Raw genomic sequence first — 7,387 nt, 5'->3', positions numbered from 1 at the left:
TTGCAGTGAAAAAGTCTCTGACATAGGATCATAGAATGGTATGGGTTGGAAGAGACACCTTCCACTAGATCAGGTTGCTCAAAGTCCTGTCCAACCTGCCCTTGAGCACTTTCGTGGAAGGGATATCCATAACCTCTCTGGGCAACCTGTTCCACAGCCTCACTACTCTTACAGTGAAGAACCTCTTGCTTACATCTAATCCAAATCTACCTTCTTTCAGCATAAAACTATTACTCCTTGCTCAATCACTACACTCCCTGATAAAGAGTCCCTCCCCATCCTTCCTTTAGGCCCCCTTTAAATACTGGAAGTCTGCTATAAGGTTTCCCCAGAAATTAAATCAGATTCTGTCCAGGTTATTGAATGCTGTCCTTTAAATCCCACTCCAGACTTCTCTGGGATTCCTGCCTTTCACATTTTCCTTGATATTCACTGATATTTCCAAGTCATCCACATTGTATTATGAGGCTTAATGAAAACCTATTCTTATACAGACATATTTTATTACAAATGAAAGAGAAAAGTTTATATACATATATATATATATAACATAGTAGCAGGGGAAATTCAGTATTTGGGATAAAGGAATGACAGAAATTACAAAACCTCTATTTCATGTAATGTGTCAGTTCTTCCACATTCCCTTTTTACTGTATGAGAACTTAAAACTCCTTAATCCTGTCTTCATAATGGAATAATGCAGAGGATATCTATGGGACTATTTTTAACTCAAAGCCAAAGTAAATCTTTCCAGGGTAAGATTTTTTCTTTTAATTAAGTCTGTAGTTTATATGCTCATATTCTGTTGTGAACAGCATTACTTTCATCTCATGAGACTTCTCAATGGAAAGATTGGAGTGTGCTCTACAAACATCATATCCCACAACATCCTTATGATAAGATCTTTCTGTGTCTTTGCAGATAAGTAAATTCATACAATACATGCCAGGCAGGAAGTAAGTGACAGATGATTTGGAACTCAGACTCCTGGACTCTGTCAGATTAAAATCTTAAATAAAAAAAAAAAAAAAAAAGGTGCAGAAACTCAATTCTGGAAGGAAAAGAGAGTGCCAAAATAAGCAAATAAACTTGAAAGAGCACAAATAAAAATGCTGGGAGTTGGTTTGCTGGTTTCTGTTATTGCTGTTGTTTTTTTAAATTCAAACAAGATTATATGATTGTCTACCAAAACATAATGGTTTCAGATCATAGAAGCATAGAATCGTCAGGGTTGGAAGGGACCTCAAAGATCATCTAGTTCCAAGCCCCCTGCCATGGGCAGGGACACCTCACACTAGATCAGGTTGCCCAGAGCCACATCCAGCCTGGTGTTAAAAACTTCCAAGGATAGGGCCTCCACCACCTCCCTGGACAACTTGTTCCAGTGTGTCACCACCCTCATGGTGAAGAACTTCTTCCTAATGTCTAATCTAAATTTCCCCTCCTCTAGCTTGGATCCATACTTCCCAGTCCTATCACTACCTGACACTCTAAAAAAGTCCCTCCCCAGCTTTCTTGTAGCCCCCTTCAGATCACTGGAAGGCCAATGACGTGTCCTGGGAGCTTTCTCTTCTCCATACTGAACAACCCCCACTCTCTCATAGGAGATTACCCTCATGGACCTTCTCTGGTTGTGTTCAGTAAAAGTGGAATAATTTTTCACATGAATGCAAGAATCAGGACAGAATAACAGCAACACTCAGGTATCTCATTTAGTCCCTTACTATGTTAGCTCTTGCAGTTTCTGCTGCTGCTAGTAATCACAGGATGCTGACATGTATATAAACAGAGTTTGCCAATCCAAGCAAACTGTAGTAAGCATGCTATAATTTACAGTCCCAAGATGTTGACAGACCATTTCACAAGCCAACAAAACATTACTTTCTTTTCTAGCTTCAAAGCCTGAAAGGAGGACATAGAGTTCTGTGCAAGTCAGTGGGATGCTGGAAAGCTAAGGCATAAGCTAAACTGCTGGTTACAAAGCTGCTGGCCATCATTCAGGAGGGAATATCACAAATTTAACTTCGACAAAGCAGCTGGCAACAGGGTGGTTTTCCACACAAGCTGTGAAAAATAGGCTGAGAAAGTTTTAGGGCACTCAGCCTGGTGCCCAGCTCTGTGTCATTTTTGTGCACTACCAGTTTGGTAGAACAGTAACATTTTATTCACGTATATTGTATCATGTATCTACTTCTGTGCCTTGGGCAGGTATTTTCCTTACAAGAGAAGTGTATCACTTTGAAATGTTGGTATTTCAGGGCAGGATTTAGAAAATTCTTGTGTAAATGTATTTCTGGTAATTGCATGAAGTTGGAATCTTAAAATGTCTCTAATTGCTATGGGAACCCTAGTCTGGAAAACGCCATGTTTTTTTTTCATGTGCCTCAAAACCCAAAAAGAATGGATAATGTATTAATGATTTCTGATTGCTTTAAAGAAATAGGTCTTAGTTCTGAGCCATGGGAACACATTAACCTTCATTCTAAGCCTCTAACCTAAGGACAATGGGTGATTATTGTTGGAAAAGGCCCAGAGGAGGGCCACAAAAATGATCTGAGGGCTGGAGCACCTCTCCTACAAGGGCTGGCTGAGAGAGTTGAGGCTGGTCAGCCTGGAGAAGAGAAGGCTCCTGGGAGGCCTTATTGCAGCTCTTCAATACTTAAAGGGAGCCTTTAAGAAAGATGGGGACAATCTTTTCAGCAGAGCCTGTTGTGACAGGACAAGAGGTTTAAAATGAAAGGAGGGGAGATTTAGACTAGAGAGAAGGAAAAAGTTTTTTACCCTGAGGGTGGTGAAACACCGGTACAGGTTGCCCAGAGAGTTGGTAGATGCCTCATCCCTAGAAACATTCAAGGTCAGGTTGGACAGGGTTCTGAGCAACCTGCTCCCTGCTCTCTGCAGGAGGGTTGGACTAAATGACCTTTAAAGGTCCCTTCCAACCCAAAGCATTCTACAATGCTATGATTTCAAAGCTAGCACAGAGCAAAGGCTATCCCAGCACAGTGCTGGATGTCTAGCGACGGAAACTGTCTGGATCTAAAAGAAAATTCTAAGTTCTGTTCTGTTCATTTGCATGTTTAAAATACCAGGAACAATCTATGTGTGTTCTGCTGCTGCATCCTTCTATTCAAACAGAACAATCCCACTCGCACTCTGCAGTTGCTAACTTGTGCCAGTCTCCAGTGCCCACCCAGCTGCCCTGCTCCTGGGTGAGATGGTGAGATGGGCCCTCGCTGTCAAGCCTGATTGTCACAGACCTCCATGGAGAGACCCCTCTGCCCTCTTGGGGGGAGGCACTGAGACCACTGGCCTGAGGATTTCTCCCTTCACGTTACTCAGTCTCAGAGGCTTGGGGTGTTGGTGAACATTCCAGTGGCAAACTCTTCAGATCTTCTGCCCATGTGTCACAATGGAAAGATATCCTGTGTGGAAGATTGTGAATGTAATATGGTTTAAGTTCTGCATAACATACTGCAGCAGATCACTTTCAAAAGAGGACAACTTTGCTTATGCAGAGAGCATAGAGAGAGATGCAATACAAAACTCATAATAGCTTCCAGCCAGAGAGTTTGGGTTTCTTTAATACTGTCTGTTTTTTATCAGAGCTATTACATTAGCACCCCACAATCTACTTGTATCCTGTTGGCTATGCTAACAGAGCTCTGCAGATGTTTGCTATTATTCACAATTTAGAAACTATTTCAGCAAAGAAAAAAAACACCCTGGGAATTATGTACCCTCTTTGTCAAAGGGCTCTTAAAGAAGCAAAAATGTCAGAAACACTACAAAGAAACAGAAGTTTGTTTTCAGGTCCATCTAAAACAATATACATTTTTTTCTTATTAAAGAAAAATGGAATTATTTTTATTTTTATTCAAGTTCATTACAATCCCTGCAGCAACCCTGATCTAGTTGAGGATGTCCCTGCTTACTGCAGAGGGGGTTGGACTAGATGACTTTTGAAGGTCCCTTCCAACCCAGACCATTCTATGATTCTATGAAGTGTCATTGCTTACAGGACACTACCCTATCAGGTAGGTCACCAGGATAACAGGTAAAGGCTGTGGGACATTGTTCACTACCAAGGAGTCATTGCTTTAGCAACTGTAATGTGTCAGCTACTGACAAAGCTGAAAATCCTGAAATATGAAAGATAATTCTAATTATTAGTGCTAAGAACCATGACACTTTTAAAAACAGAACTGAGAAAACCTAATGGTAAAGTGTATTCCTGTTGAACTTTACATCTGCTGTGGGTTCAGAGCCTATCAGACATGTAAGCCACTCACTCCATACCTCTGGAAGCTATTTCCTTATTCATTAGTGAACAATAATTAGTGATAATAAGTGAAGCTTGCCCTCAGATCCTGTGTTCCGCACAGCTCCATCAAGTTAAAGACAAACTTCTTGCCAAACAAGCTGATGTAAATTCCAAAAGCATTATTTCTTTGGCTGGCAACTGTCTTTCTCTGTCAAATTAAAATAGGCATTCACTTTTCTGTGGCAGGTCTAAAAATCATCAAGATGTACAAGTAATGTTCATTTTAATTACTGTGATCGGGTCCTTCAGAATCCACTAATAACTTTGTGTGTCATTTCAATTCATTGTCTGTCTACTGACTCAAATTAGAAGGTTCCTCTTTGCCTGGCAGAATCTGCTGCACACCAAGAAAACCTCTAAATTTATCTGACCACACTATTCCTAAAGTGTTTTGACTTAAATTACACCACTGACTATGTTAAATAACAGCAATTTAAAGCATATTTTCCCTCCTTTTTTCTTGTTCTTTTCTTCTATATGCTCGATATTTTTGCTAGGAAATGATGTGGCTAAGTTGGAGAGAAAACACTGTTGGATATGTCTCTACATTTCCTCTGGCTCTCCCAAAAATAACATTGAATATCCTCTGGTTCCTATAGTCAGAGCAACAGTCAAGTTTTCTGGCAGCCAGCAGAAGAGTGAAAATTAAGGTATAATAAAGCTAAATACAAATCTTACACAGGACAGCTCCCTGGAGTTTCATGCATTGCTTTTGCATGAATTATTCTCTTGGAGTTTCAAACTAGATCAAATCAGCATCATGTAGAAAAATCACTGCTGTAAGCATAACAGAATCTGTAAACCTTTCTTAAAGGAAAGCAACACAAACCAAAGCACTGCATTAATTAGCCCCATAAAGACTGTCAAATGATGTCATGGGCACAGGTCTGACAACTGCCAAATGAAAAAAACAAAACCAAGTCAGAAAGATAAGTTCCAGTAAAAATAATCAGTGCCAATTTTATTGCACTAAGGTAAAAGCTGTATAAGAGCAGTAGAAATGATCTCCCTTCCATTCCCATTTTTTCCCCGCAGTACCTCCCAAGATTTCAACAGTATTCACTGTGCTTTTTGCTTATTATCCTTCTGTCTACCTTTTGCACACCTCCTGACCAAAGTTATCCTTTTTCTTCTCTATTATCTTTCTTACTCTATACTCCAGTATGCTAAGTAATCACAGAATCACAGAACATGAGGAGTTGGAAGGAACCTCTGGAGATCATCTAGTTCAACCCCCCTGCCAGATCAGGACCACCTAAGGTAGGCCACACAGGAATGCATCTAGGCAGGTTTTGAATGTCTCCAGAGAAGGAGACTCCACATCTCTGGGCAGCCTGCTCTAGGTCTCCAGCACCCCCACAGTGAAAAATGTTTTTCATTGTGTTCATGTGGAACCTTGTCTGCTCCACCTTTTGCCCCTTGTCCTGTCACTGGACATCACTGAGCAGAGCCTGGCTCTGTCCTCCTAGCACTGCCCTTCACATCTTTATAAACATGACTGAGGTCGCCCCTCAGGCTCTTTTTCTCCAGCTCCCTCAGTCTTTCCTCACAAGGGAGATGTTCCACTGCCTTCAGCATATTTGTGTCTCTGTGCTGGACTCTTCCAAGCAGTTCCCTGAGGTCCTTCTTGGACTGAGCAGCCCAGAACTGGACACAATATTCCAGATGTGGCCTCAGTAGAGAACCTACTGAACACATCCTTTCTAATCCATCCCAGGATGCCCTTGGCCTTCTCGGCTACCAGGGCACTGTTAGTAATCTGTGAGTGATCTTCTAATTTATTTATTTTTTTCCCTCTCCCTGATCAAATGCTCATGGTAGAAAGAACAGAAACTTAAAAACACCTTAAGATTTCTCTAGACCTCATCTTTTGTTATAGTCCTTATTTCTTTAGCACACCACATGCCCTTCTCACTGTACTTTGTCAATCAGCTTCCATGCAAGAATTGTCTTTTATAAGCAACATCATTTTAGACAGTAAAGCTGCACTATAAATTATATCAATGAATATTGCGTAGTGTTGTGTGTGTGAGTGCACAGAAATTCAGTCACCAAGCTGTAAATACACAGCAACTCCATCAATTTCAAAGTAATGTAGCTCAACAGCAGTGGACAGGCTTGCAGAAGATGACTTTGGATTGCAAAATGCAACCATTAGAGCAATCAGATTCCATTATTTGCAGACACAATAAACATCAAAACTGACACACAGGACTTAAAGGATGTGCAAATACCTTTATTCAAATCTATGCAAAACTATATATAGTTTCTTCCACTTTAAAAGTTATTTAAAGCCCACTGTGAACTGACTAAGAGAAGAGGATTACACTAATTTAACAGTTACTTGGATATTTTCATCTTCTCCCATATGGATTTTCCACTAAGGGATTGATGGGGTAAATTGTTTTCATTGTGTCTGTCTAGACAGCAGGCAGATTAGGATCAAAGCAGATGCCAGCTCTCATTTGGTCAGGCTTACAGACATCACTCAGCTAACTGTGAAATGCTGTGGAACAGAAATTCTCTGTATTCAGTGAATAATTCTCATAGTTTACCTGAAAGAGACATCAGCGATTTAGTCCTCCTCCTATTGATGGGGGCAGGAGGAGCAGGGAAAAAACCAACAATAAACAAACAAGCTAAATAGTTATATAACAATGTGTAAGGCTGCGTAATCTTTTAGAGGAATGCAGGTAAGAAAAAGATTTGTCTACCATGGGCTAGAGTTAGGTACTTTTGAATTAAAGCCATAGAATCATGGAATTGTTTCGGCTGTAACAAACCTCTATGATCAAGTCCAGCCATCAACCTAACACCACCATGGCCATTAAACTATGTCTCAAATAGTGCCATGTCCACAGTTATGTGAGGCCTTGGCCTTTTTCTCAGCCAATAAACTTGCAACATGGTAGTTGCCTTTTCCAAAGTGCTGGACAACTCTGGGGATTGTTTCATGAATTCCAACATGCTCTAGCTATAAAGAATTAAAAGAAGGGGAGGTTGTCACCAGGCCAGGTATGGCCCAGTGAAGAAGTTAATGAAGAGTCATTTTTATTGCTGGAAGAG

This window comes from Dryobates pubescens, chromosome 9, assembly GCF_014839835.1.
Source record: "Dryobates pubescens isolate bDryPub1 chromosome 9, bDryPub1.pri, whole genome shotgun sequence".
Classification (NCBI taxonomy): Eukaryota; Metazoa; Chordata; class Aves; order Piciformes; family Picidae; genus Dryobates; species Dryobates pubescens.
Note: the sequence above shows the minus strand (reverse complement) of the source record.